Consider the following 13,572-nt stretch of genomic DNA (forward strand, 5'->3'; position numbering starts at 1 on the left):
TGTGAATGAATTACAAACTTGTCGTCGTCCTGAAACATTGAGGATCTCGGTTTTGAAATCCCAGTAAATCAAAAAATCACCCAAAAAACATGATACTTGGCATGGTTTCATGACATAGCACATATATGCCGTGGTAAAAAAATCGTCCAGTTTGAGAAGAGGTGCACACATTAGTAGCCAATGAAGTCCTTTTTGAAACAAAAAGCTCACACGTAAATATCGCAAATGGTTGTATTATATGAACCGTGTCAAATTTAACCATACTCGGTGGCGTGCGTGAAGCTGTTTGATTAGACGGGACGAGCGCGAGAAGTCCGTCGTGCAGGCTCGACGGGACGCATGCGAGCAGTCCGCCGCGCAGGCTTGACGGGACGCGTGCATCTTGTCCACCTCGCAGGCTCGACGGGACACGTGCAAGCAGCAAGGCCACCCATGCTCACCGAGAAGCGAGCTCTTTGACCTCCATGCACCAGCCGCCGCTAGCCTCGCTCACAACTTCTCCATTAATGGGTTAATTAAAGCACCTGGACGGAGGGTGTTTGCTTGTGATCCCATGGCGGCATTTTCTTTGTTCATGTTTTCAACTCGTATTCCGGCCTAATTTAAATTTCCACATAGGGCAACAGATAATACGACCACAAATAAAATGGCAACGGATAATACGACGACAAATTTACAATGGCACAGATAATAATTGTCTTACATATTCCGGATAATTTAAAATGCCACATGCGGCAAAGCCCGGAAGACACGGCGGCAAGAGAGGAAGGAAATCGCGGACAAGGATCTGGATCGCTACTGTCTCTACTCGTCGATGGATAGCCAGGCGATGACATCCTCCAGCTCCTTCTTCATTTCCTCACGACTTTGCATGAAAACAGCCATGGATCCCTCCATCTACTGCTCGCGCTAGATCCGGAGCTTCCTCAAGTCACCCATCAGTTCCTCGACAATTGCTATCAGCGTCATTCCCAAGGCACTGCTCTGCTCATGCTACATCTTCCAGCCGGCGGCCTCCTCCTCCTTCTCGGCGAGCGCCTTGAGGAGCTTCGCATTGTCACCCATGAGTTGCTCGACGAGGCTAGTTGCCTTGTCAACCGAGGCATCGCTAATCTCGAGCAGCTTCATCAAGCCGTCGACCAGCTCCTGCTACTTAATGAGGCCAGCGAGAATGTCGTCGTCACCGGCCAAGGACTTCATCAACGCCAGCTCATCGCGATCGCCGACGCGGCGAGTGCGCTTGTGAGAGCCCTCGCGTGCCCGTGAGAGCTCGTTCGAGGGCTCCGCGGCGCGCCGGGACATCTCTGCTGCGGCTGCCGCTTCGCGGCGGGACCTCTCTAGTGCTTCCGCGGCCTTGGTATTTGCTACCTGGTTATATGTCCACCCGAAACTCCTCCTACCGTTCATGGCCGAAAGACTTGACAAGAAAGACTTGTTTCGTGGCTGATGAGGAGAGGAACTGTGAAGTAATTTTCGTGTGGGTAGTTTTTATAGCCCGGTGCTAAGTGTGAACACATATTAGTTTGATCGGTGTGAACACATATTAGTTTGATCTGTGTTCACATATTTGCAATTACTTATTGATTTGTAATCTGCAATGTGACGAGAAACAAAGTCAAAATTTATTGATGGTTCTGGGCCTACAAAGCCCTGTTTCTATTGTTCTGCCTCATCGCAAACAATTCTTTTGGATCAACTGTATGCCACGCATCGGAAGCCCGAAACATGGGCCCTTGTTCTCGGATGTACATGTACGTGTCTGCCCACTATCACACACGGTCATGATATCACCATTGTGTCCTATGGATGTGTCGTCGCGTCTCCCACGGGGTGCCAAAAGGTTGACCACGTGGTTGCTCGCCGTGGCGTCCCTGCGCGTGCTCTGCTCGCCGTTGAGTCAAATTTACAATGGCAACGGTTAATAATTGTCTTACATATTCAGGATAATTTAAAATGCCGCATGCGGCAAGGCACAAAACACTCACGACCTACTTATGCATACAATTATAATAAAATATAGGCTAAAAGGCTGAGTCGGCGGCCTTCCGACGACGGTCTTCTCGGACTCCATGATCAGCATATCACCCTTGCGGCCGTTCATTATGTGTAACTTACTAATCATCGCACACGAGTACTCGCAGACGCATCGTGTGTGATACTCCTAGCCACCGGAAGCAACTAGTTTGCATTTTTCAAAGTTCTTTGTACGAACAGAATTGCACACGAACTTACTATAGTAACCGTCTGTGTTATAATTTCTCATCGCAAACAGTTCATCCGAGTGGGTTGTTTGCTCGGTATCACACACATCTTGTTTACACGAATCGTTTGTGTTCTTTTGGCTCATCGCAAATGCCACATATCACACACATCTTGTTAAGATGAACTGTTTCCGTTCTCTTGCCTAATCGAAAATAGTTTGTCCGACTGAACCGTATGCCGTATATCACACACACCTTGATCTGCCTGACCATTTCTCTTGCATTCCCTAATAGCACACAGTTCATCGGAGCAAACTGTATGCCGTATATCGCACACACATTGATATGGATGCCTGTTTCTGTTGTTCTTCCTCATCGCAAACAGTTCTGCTGGATCAACCGTATGCCCAGCATCGCACACGTAACTAAAATCTGAACTGTGTTTGATGTCTCTGCCATCGCAAATGTTTTGCATCTTTTTTGACAGTTTTTTGACATCCCCGTTTGTGATTAATGCATCGCACACAGTTTTGTCAAAGGGTCTCTGATCGTAGTGTCGCGTTAGCAGCATCCTGCAGTAGTGTTCCTTCATCTATGGTTTACGTGCAGGTGGAAGAAACAAGTGTTGGCATCACCATCTTTGAAGCTCGTAATTCTTGAGCTTTGTCTTTTCCATGCCCGCTTGAGAACAACAAGGCCTACCAATTTCCGCTTGAGTCTCTTTCGAAGATCTCGCTCGCTGGCACTAAGGGGGCGAAGATCTTGAGCCACATCCAAGCGAAGAATAACTTCGAGGGCCATATGAATTTGCACCTTCGAGTGTGCGAACATCGTCCTGCTCCATTTCCTTAATTTTTTGCGTGACTCTTTGAGCTTATGAAAGAGGTTGAGGTATGGGTCAGAATGACCAGAATTGTTGCTCCAAGCTCCCTGGACTACATCTTTAAAATCGGGCATTTTGATCCAAAAGTTTTCAAAGCGGAAGGGCTTTGACCTCTGCGGACATTTGTTCTTTGCAAGGAGGAGAGGGCAGTGGTCCGATAAGGATGACGAGGGGGCATGGAGGATGTGTGTGCCAAAGTTTAGGTCCCAATCTTGGTTGCAGAAGAAAGAGTCGAGTTTGATGAGAGTTGGGTTGCTCTGCTCCAGGTGTATTTTCTGTTTTGCAAGTGGATCTCTTTGAGCTCACAAAGATTAAGTGTGTTTCTGAAGCGGACGATACGGCTCCGGTCGATATTTGTTTATTCTTGTCTTGCGCACGGTAGATTTGATTAAAATCGCCGGCGACCAACCACATTGAACTGGGGGGGGGGCTTCTTGATACGTCCATTTTGCATCATGTTTTTTATATCGATATTTATTGCATTATGGGTTGTTATTACACATTATGTCACAATACTTATGTTGTTTCTCTCTTATTTTACAAGGTTCACATGAAGAGGGAGAATGCCGGCAGCTAGAATTCTGCGCTGGAAAGGGAGCAAATATTAGAGACCTATTCTGCACAACTCCAAAAGTCCTGAAACTCCACGAAAGTCAGTTTTGGAATATATTAAAAATATCAGGCGAAGAAAGCACCAGAGGGGGGCCACCCATCGTCCACGAGGGTGGAGGGCGCGCCCCTGCCTCGTGGGCCACCTAGTAGCCCCCCGATGCCCATCTTCTGGTATAAGGTGTCATCTGCCCTGGAAAAAATCATAAGCAATCTTTCTGGATGAAGCGCCGCCGTCACGAGGCGGAACCTGGCGAAACCAATCTAGGGCTCCGGCGGAGCTGTTCTGCCGGGGAAACATCCCTCCGGGAGGGGGAAATCGTCACCATCGTCATCAACATCGATCCTCTCATCGGGAGGGGGTCAATCTCCATCAACATCTTCACCAGCACCATCTCCTCTCAAACCCTAGTTCATCTCTTGTATCCGATCTTTGTCTCAAAACCTCAGATTGGTACCTGTGGGTTGCTAGTAGTGTTGATTCCTCCTTGTAGTTGATGCTAGTTGGTTTATTCGGTGGAAGATCATATGTTCAGATCCTTTATGCATATTAATACCCCTCTGATTATGAACATGAATATGATTTGTGAGTAGTTACGTTTGTTCCTGAGGACATGGGAGAAGTCTAGCTATAAGTACTCATGTGAATTTGGTATTCGTTCGATATTTTGATGAGATGTATGTTGTCTTTCCTCTAGTGGTGTTATGTGAACGTCGACTACATGACACTTCACCATTGTTTGGTCCTAGAGGAAGGCATTGGGAAGTAATAAGTAGATGATGGGTTGCTAGAGTGACAGAAGCTTAAACCCTAGTTTATGCGTTGCTTCGTAAGGGGCTGATTTGGATCCACATGTTTCATGCTATGGTTAGGTTTACCTTAATTCTTCTTTCGTAGTTGCGGATGCTTGCGAGAGGGGTTAATCATAAGTGGTATGCTTGTCCAAGGAAGGGCAGTACCCAAGCACCGGTCCACCCACATATCAAATTATCAAAGTAACGAACGCGAATCATATGAGCATGATGAAAACTAGCTTGACGATAATTCCCATGTCTCCTCGGGAGCGTTTTCCTTTATATAAGGGTTTGTCCAGGCTTGTCCTTTGCTACAAAAAGGATTGGGCCACATTGCTGCACCTTGTTTACTTTTATTACTTGTTACTCATTACAAAATACCTTATCACAAAACTATCTGTTACCGATAATTCCAGTGCTTGGAGAGAATACCTTACTGAAAATTGCTTATCATTTCCTTCTGCTCCTAGTTGGGTTCGACACTCTTACTTATCGAAAGGACTAAGATAGATCCCCTATACTTGTGGGTCATCAAGACTCTTTTCTAGCGCCGTTGCCGGGGAGTGAAGCACCTTTGCCCTACAAAAAAAGACACACCCGTGACATTTCGGGCCGAACGAAAATCTTTTGTCATACTTATGACACTTCTATGACGATAATTGTGACAAAACCCGATATCATCATAGTTGTGGTGGGGTCCTACTTCTATGACAAAAAATCATGACAGTAAATGGGCTTTTCGTCCTGGGCGGGCCGGAGACGCAGCTGCATGACATTCTTTGGGCCGTCCATGACGGAAAAAACCGTGGTAGAATCGAGGGCGCCGAAAATATCGGGGAGTCCCCGGTTACGGTGGGTGGTCGGGGGCCGAGCGATGCGTGTTTCTCTCATACGTACGCGCGTGTGTGCGAGGCGTTGGGCTCTAACTGAACCCGAGCGATCGATCGATGGCTGTTAACTGAACCCGATCGAGCGATTCCTTCACTACTGCTGCTAACTGAAGCCGATCGATGCTGCCTTTGGATGAATAGTGAGCGTTGCGGGGGGGTTGGATGAACAGTTCCCGGTGGGGGTGGATGAACAGGACCCCGTGGAGGGCAGGATGAACAGGACCCCGTGGAGGGCAGGATGAACAGGACCACCCCATGGAGGGCAGGATGAATAGTAGACGGTGGAGGGCAGGATGAACAGTATCCCGTGGAGGGGTGGTTGAACAGGAGCCCGTGGAGAGGGCTGGTTGAACAGTAGCCGGTGGAGTAGCGCGCGGTGGAGGCTGAATGAACAGGAGCCCATGGATGAACAGTCGCAGGTGGAGGCTGGAGGAGGTCGGCGGTGGATGAACAGTAGCCCGTGGAGGCTGGAGGGGGTCGATGGTGGAGATGAACAGTATCCCGTGGAGTCCTGTTTTGCGGTATGCCACACCCCTCGCAATGAACAGGACCCCCGTTTCGACCGTAGCGCTCCAACACAAGTCCGTTTCCTTCATTTTGCGGTACGCCACACCCCTCCCGATCAACAGGACCCCCGTTTCGACCGTAGGAGGTCCGTTTCCTCCGTTTTCGGTACGCCAGACCCCTCCCGATGAACAGAATCCCATTTCGAACGTGGCCGGTCGAACACAAGGCCGTTTCGTCCGTTCCGCAGTATGCCAGGCCTCGTTTCCATCGGTTGTTCCGTCCAAGCCCTCCCGATGAACACGACGACGCATTTCGTTCCGACCAAGCCGGTTGGCTCCCCATGAACACGATGACGACGCTGTTTCTCTGTTCCGACCCAGCCATGTACACGAGCCCTGGCCGTACGTACGCGTGAGTAGGCGTTCGAGACCCCGCCCGTATGTACGTACGTGGTCGTATTTACTTTCTTGCACCCTGGCCGCTGTACGTACATGTACATGCTACATGCGCGCCTCTACTACGACACGTGCGCACCTCTACATCGACCAGTATGTACGTACACGTTCGCGACCAAAATGAGAATGCTACGTACGCTTCGACCAGGTGGGTCCCGACTGTCAGGCACTTTCTTGCGTGCGAAGATGTAGCTGGTGGGTCCCAGCAGTCAGGGGGAAATGTTTTTTTCGTGAAATACGGTGGCCCATCTGGTGGGTCCCCGTTGTCAGGTGGAGGAATAATTATTTTGCGCGTAATAAGGAGGCACTTCCTTACTGCAGCCGTGGACCCAGCTGTCAGCCTCTCCATGTACAGTCCACATCCGATGGAAGCCGTTCCTTGACCACGTTGACCACGCCGCGCCGAGAGCACCAGGGTGGTGGACGACGGCGAGGCCTAGGAAGGGGACGAAATGGAGCCGGTGAAGACGCGACAGTCGATGCCCACGCGTAGAGGAGTATGAGGGTTCACTGGTTTGCTGCGGTGTGAGGCTGCCATTGCCGCAGAATAACAGGGGGTGTGGGTGAGTAGAGGGATGGTCTGGCCAGCGATGGGAGTAGTAGGGAGCAGTGAGGCCTCCGCCGCATCGCAGCCGGCCACGGGAGGTAGGAGCACGAGGCACGACCGGCGCTGCTTTGGGCGGCTGGAGCAAGAAGACCAGAGGTTGAAGAAGCACTACGGCCGTTGGATGGACATAGTACGTTCACTGGAGCTAGAATCTTGCATATTGACTAAGTTGACAAAGCCCTCCGTCCCCGTCAACTTAGTAGGCCCACAAGTCAGCCTGCCACTGTACTGGGTCCCAGCTAGCAGTGGGAGTATTCATTTTTTTGCGTAATAAGGAGGCACTTCCTTGCGTGCGAAGATATAGCTGGTGGGTCCAAGCTGTCAGCGGCGGTAACGTTTTTTTCGTGAAATACAGAGGCCCTTTCGGTGGGTCCTAGATGTCAGGTGGAGGAATCATTATTTTGCGCGTAATAAGGAGGCATTTCCTTGCGTGCGGCCGTGGACCCACCTGTCAGCCTCTCCATGTACAGTCCACTTCAGATGCATGTCGGTCGTTGACCATGTTGACCACGCTACGCCGAGAGCACCAGGGCGGTGGACGACGGCGAGGCCTAGGAAGGGAACGACATGGAGCCAGGGAAGACTCGGCAGTTGTTTCCCACGCGGAGCGGAGTACGACTGTACGAGGGTTTACTGATTCGTCTGCCGTCGCCGAAGAATAACAGCAGGTGTGGGTGAGTAGAGGGATGGCTAGGCCAGCGATGGGAGTACGGTGGGGCGGTGAGGCCTGCGCGACAGCATAGCCAGCCGCAGGGAGGAGGGAGCAGGCAGTCCCGCCGGCACTTGTTTGAGCGGCTGGAGCAGGAAGAGCAGAGATTGAAGAAGCACGACGGCCGTTGGATGGACATCCAACAGTCACTGCTTGTGCGTCAACCTTTTTTTAGGAAGCCTCAAATCTGTGGAAAACGTCATACAGCCCATCTGCCATTATTTCTAATAATTTACAGCCCATTTGCTAATTCTTAAGGGTTTTTTTGGATCCCATATTCTTTTTGTTAGCATTACAGCCCATATTGTGGCCACGGTTAAAAAATTATACGAAATTTTGCATATTTCGGTGCGGTCCGAACTGTTTTTAATCCCGAAATTTCGAGTCACATTCAAACTGATTTTAAAAATAAATGTATATCAATATAAAATCCAACAAATTGTCCACGTATAAAAATCAATGCAATTTAAAATCTTGAAATGAAAAAAAGAAATTTGAAACTAATTGCCTGTTTGATGTGTTTTAAAAATGTACAGCCCATTTCTCATTACTGATAGGCCATTTTTTTCGGCCTGCCGAATGAAGCTCTCCTCGTCTTGAAAGATTTGCAGCCCAACAGGCCTGACAAAGCGACTTACTTGGCAAATCACAAAAAAACTGGGCTGTGGCCGTGGACCCAGCTGTCAGCCTATCCACGTACAGTACTCTCCCGATGGAAGTCGGTCGTTGACCACATTGACCACGCTGCGCCGAGAGCACCAAGGCGGTGGACGACGGCGAAGCCTAGGAAGGGGACGACACGGAGCCAGGGAAGACGTGGCAGTGGATGCCCACGCGGAGAGGAGTACGAGGGTTCACTGGTTCGGCTGCGGTGTGAGGCTGCCGCCGCCGCAGAATAACAGGGGGTGTGGGTGAGTGGAGGGATGGCCTGGCCAACGGTGGGAGTAGTATGGGGGCGGTGAGGCCTCCGCAGCAGCACAGCCGGCCACAGGAGGTAGGAGCAGGCGGCACGACCGGCGCTGCTTTGGGCGGCTGGAGCAAGAAGACCAGAGGTTGAAGAAGCACTATGGCCGTTGGATGGACATCGTACGGTCACTGGAGCTAGAATCGTTCATATTGACTAAGTTGACAAAGCCCTCTGTCCCCATCAACTTAGTAGGCCCACAAGTCAGCCACCCACCATGGTGGGTCCCAGCTAGCAGGGGGTATTCACTTTTTTGTGCGTCATAAGGAGGCACTTCCTTGCGTGCGAATATATAGCTGGTGGGTCCGACCTGTCAGCGGGGGGAACTTTTTTTCGTGAAATACAGAAGCCCTTCCCGTGGGTCCTAGCTGTCAGGTGGAGGAATCATTATTTTGCACGTAATAAGGAGGCATTTCCTTGCGTGTGGCCGTGGACCCAGCTGTCAGCCTCTCCACGTACAGTCCACTTCCGATGGATGTCTTTCATTGACCACGTTGACCAGGCCGCGCCGAGAGCACCAGGGCGCTGGACGACGGCGAGGCCTAGGAAGGGAACGACACGGAGCCAGGGAAGACTCGTCTGCCGTCCCGGGAGAATAATAGCAGGTGTGGGTGAGTAGAGGGATGGCTAGGCCAGCGATGGGAGTATGGTGGGGCGGTGAGGCCTGCGCGGCAGCATAGCCGGCTGCGGGAGGAGGGAGCAGGCAGTCCCACCGGCGCTTGTTTGAGCGGCTGGAGCAGGAAAAGCATAGATTGAAGAAGCACGACAGCCGTTGGATGGACATCCAACAGTCATTGCTGTCGTGTGCATTATTTCTAATAATGTACAGCCCATTTGCTAATTCTTAAAAAAAAATTGGAGCCCATCTTCTTTTTGTTAGCATTACACCCCATATTGTGGCCACGGTTAAAAAGTATACGAATTTTTTGCATATTTCGGTGCGGTCAACTGTTTTTAATCCCGAAATATCGATTCACATTCAAACTATTTTGAAAAATAATTTATATAAATATAAAATCCAAATAATTGTCCACGCATAAAAATCAATGGAATTTAAAATCTTGTAATGAAAAAAAAATTGAAACTAATTCCCAGTTTGATGTGTTTTAAAAATGTATAGCCCATTTCTGGGCAAACCGAATGAAACTCTCCTCGTCTTGAAAGATTTGCAGCCCAGCAGGGCTGATAAAGCAAGTAGGCCTTGTTTGGGTATTTCTTTAAAAAATAGAACTGGGCTAGCCATTTTTCAGCAAGAAAAAAACACAACGGGGCTCATGATGTGGTAAACATAAATAAAACCCTGGCTAGACGGGCCACAGCCCCGTTGTTACCCTGATCCGTCGCTAAAACTAGTATAAATAACTGGTTGGGATTTGTTAGTTGTTACAATATTTCACTCTAAATTAAACGACTAGCAAGCCATTTTCCTTGCTTCAAAGAAAATATGACAGTCACAGCCGAGTTGAAAAGGGCAAGAACATCTAACTCCAGCGTACAAACTGTACAAAAGCACGAGGGTTAATTGTTCATCAGGTTTACAAAAAAACCAGGTTGAAAAGGGCAACAACATCTAACTCCAACAATGTTTTTGGCAGTCACAGTCAAATGGATCGGTCGGGTCCATAGAATGAACATCCTGGGTCGTAAAATTTATTGGATTATGACCACAATATGTTGTAAATAGAAGCCCGGCACGTTCAGAAGCTCTTTTGCCCACCTGAAACTCCTTTCTTTGCTCTTCCACATACCCATCCGTCAAAACCATGCTGCTGATAAACTTAAGCCTGATGGACAATAGTAACCTCTTATTCAGCAGGAAGAATGTGACAAATCTAGTGTTTGCACGGTTGGCTACATATCGTTCTAGCGTTATTGTCTTCAATCAAATCTCATGAGAAGTGAGAAAATCCCGATGCTTACGAATCCACCGATTGGTTATAACTTTCTTACCTCGTCCTGTTGCCTAAATAGACATGAAGATTGAAAACAGTTAAGGTCTAAAAAAAGAGTGTCGAAAGAGCAACAGCTGAACGGTTAATTCTAGTACACTATATGCGGGCTTCCAATGTGCGTGAAATTATCACCTTTATATACAAGTTCTCCAGACATGGAAAGCATTGCAGCAAGCCAATAATCTTATTCAGATCAAAACTATTCATTTGGATATATAAGATCTTGACAGAATCCAGCACCATTGATAGGCCATCCATGGAGAAACTCTTCATTGAGCATAGAACATAATATTAGTACAAAATGTGTACTCCAAGATGACATATAACTTATGCATAGAAATTTAAAATGCAGCTTATGGTTACAAGTGTAGATGATAATGTAAAGTACCTGAAGAACTGTGGAGCCAAACACCATATTGAAATGAGCATAGAGATCATGTATTACACCCAAGGTCTCCAGTTTAGGCGCAGAGAGGACGGTTATTTGCAACGGTGAATAACTAGAATCAATGATCAACCTTTGAAGTGAAGGGGCATCTTGGATGATGAGCTGCCTTCCGTCAAAACAAATTCCAATTCTTACAAGGTTAGGCGACTTTATTTGGAGACAACCGATTCAAACTGTGAAAACAAGAACCAAGCACTCCAGGGCAGGGCAACTGGAGTGGATGATGTTGTGTAATGAGGCCTCCGATATACGAACCCGCACAAGTGAAAGTTTCTTCAGAAATGGGAGTCGAAGGTTTAGTACCAGATTGTCTGGTAGGTCGCACAACGCAAAGGTGGCGGTGTGGAGAGAGGAGGAAAACCACGAGATGGACATTGGTGCTGAGGGCACAGGTAGATGGCGTTCGGTATCTGGTAGGTGATTTCCAGGGGAATAGTAGAACTCAAGCAGCTGTAGTTCTGTGAATTCAGGGGATTTCAGCCAGGCGTCCACCGTGCAGGGCATGGTATGCTTGCTCAGGTAGCATGACGGGATGCAGAGGCTTTGAACGGAGCCCTGGTGGGAGGAGATGATGGCTCTGGGGATTTAAAAATCATTGAAGAGAGATAGCTGACAACAGTCGAGATTAAGGGGCACGGCGCGCCATAGAGGGAGCCACCAAATTGAGAGGACTTGGGTGCGGCAGCAATCCTTGGTGGGGAGAAGCGAGATGATCTCCCCAAGGACGGCGTCCGGGAGATCGCTGATGCGGTCCACCCGAGATTCTACGGGTTCCTGGGATCCGGTGGGGGCGGGGTCACCGCTTCTCCCCGTTCTGCCGGGTGTGGGATCTACAACAGGCGTCGCCACTCGCGGGAGCCTCATCTTCTTGGCACGGGGGTCAGCCGACTCCATTTTCCTCGAGGGCGTCGCATCGCGCTCACGGATTTGAGCAGAGTAACGAATGACGAGCCTAGTTGTAGTGCGAGTGAAGAAGAAGGGGAGCTGGTGTTTTTCGGTAGTAGTGAGGAAGAAGGGGAGCTGGGGTTTTCTGTAGGAGTGAGGTGAGGAATTTGGGGGTACGAGTGGAGCGAGCTGACGTGAGGTGGGTGGGAGTGATGAGGAGAAGAACACCCAGGTTTTTTTGGGGGGCGGTGTGCTGGGTGTGGGTAGCGCCTCTCATTCAGTAAATATATGGACTTTTGAATTGATTTTACTATTTACTAGGGTGGATGGGCTGTTTTGTCTTGGGCCCAGAGAAACAATTACTACTAGTACAGTGGAGACACTCTACAGCTACCCAGAAAAACAATTACTACTAGTACAGTGGATACAATACCGCTTCTGGCTCCTCCTAGGTCATCGAAACATCTCCCTCTACTGAATGCCGGTATACTTTTGTTCACCGACATGCGGGCCATGCAGCATGCGGGCCCAAATGCCATCCACCAAATTAGAAGGCAGTATGCAGGCGGAGAGTCACCCCGGTCGTAGCGCGGCAATAACGAGCCGTCGTATCACAAAGCCCCACCTCCCCGCAGTCTAAGTTTGACGGACGAAGCAACCATCATTTCACTCTTCGCTGAATCCCCTTCTCCCTCACCATCTTCAAGAAAGGCAACACTCGCATCTGCCACTGTTCTTCGCTCCCAACGAAGGGAAGGTAAGCGGATTCGTGATGTTGGTATATTTTCGTTCAGAGAAAAAAATTGCAAAGCAGTAACCGATCCTCACTCTCTTTTTTGTTTCATTGTCATTGCGATTGTGTTTTCCTTTCAGTGGTCTCCTAGTATTCGTCAGTTTCATGATGGACCAAGAAGAACCAGGCAAAGATCTGCCGATATTGGAGCAGACGCGGGAGGCTGATCCCCACGAGACAGAGAGCTCCAAGAAGATGGAGGCAGCCACCGAGCCGACCCCAGATACGCTCACGGCCACTACTGAGATGGTCAACGTCCCGTTTGAGATTACAGACCCCATGGCACTACAGGAGCAGTTTTCCCCCTTCGAGGATGTGCCCCCCCCCCCCCCGCTGAGCTGCCCAAGGTGATTTTCTTCTTTGCCGATCTCGATTGTGGTTTTTCATCTAAGTATGTGGTGATGAATAATGCAAAATTTTATTAGCTTCGATGCCATGCTATACATAGTGGTTTAAATAACTTGTGCTTCTTATGCTGGAAAGTAATTCAGAATTTGTTTCTGTTTCAATTAGAGCCCTGATGCAAACAAGGATTGTGTGGTTGTACATGTCACTCGCTATGAGGCGGATGACCTGAATATACGCACTGGGAAAACAGAGTTTTTAGGTTGTTGGATCCTGGAAGCCATTTGCGCTTATACCAACGAAGACTTGTATTCCAGCCTCACTGTTGTCAGGCGTGTTGTCCAGGGTGTACTGAAGCACAAGAAGTTCAAAGCTACTCCTTCGTTTGTGAGGCATACTGTTCTTGTCAAGCGTACGCAGGAAGATGACGTGGCATGCCTCCACAAACAAGTTTATGAGTGGCAAGGCCACAAGGTTTTCTTCATGAAGGTTCACAGGATTGAGCTGCTGCCGGACGTCCTCGATGATG

Source organism: Aegilops tauschii, chromosome 7 (assembly GCF_002575655.3).
Source record: "Aegilops tauschii subsp. strangulata cultivar AL8/78 chromosome 7, Aet v6.0, whole genome shotgun sequence".
NCBI lineage: Eukaryota > Viridiplantae > Streptophyta > Magnoliopsida > Poales > Poaceae > Aegilops > Aegilops tauschii.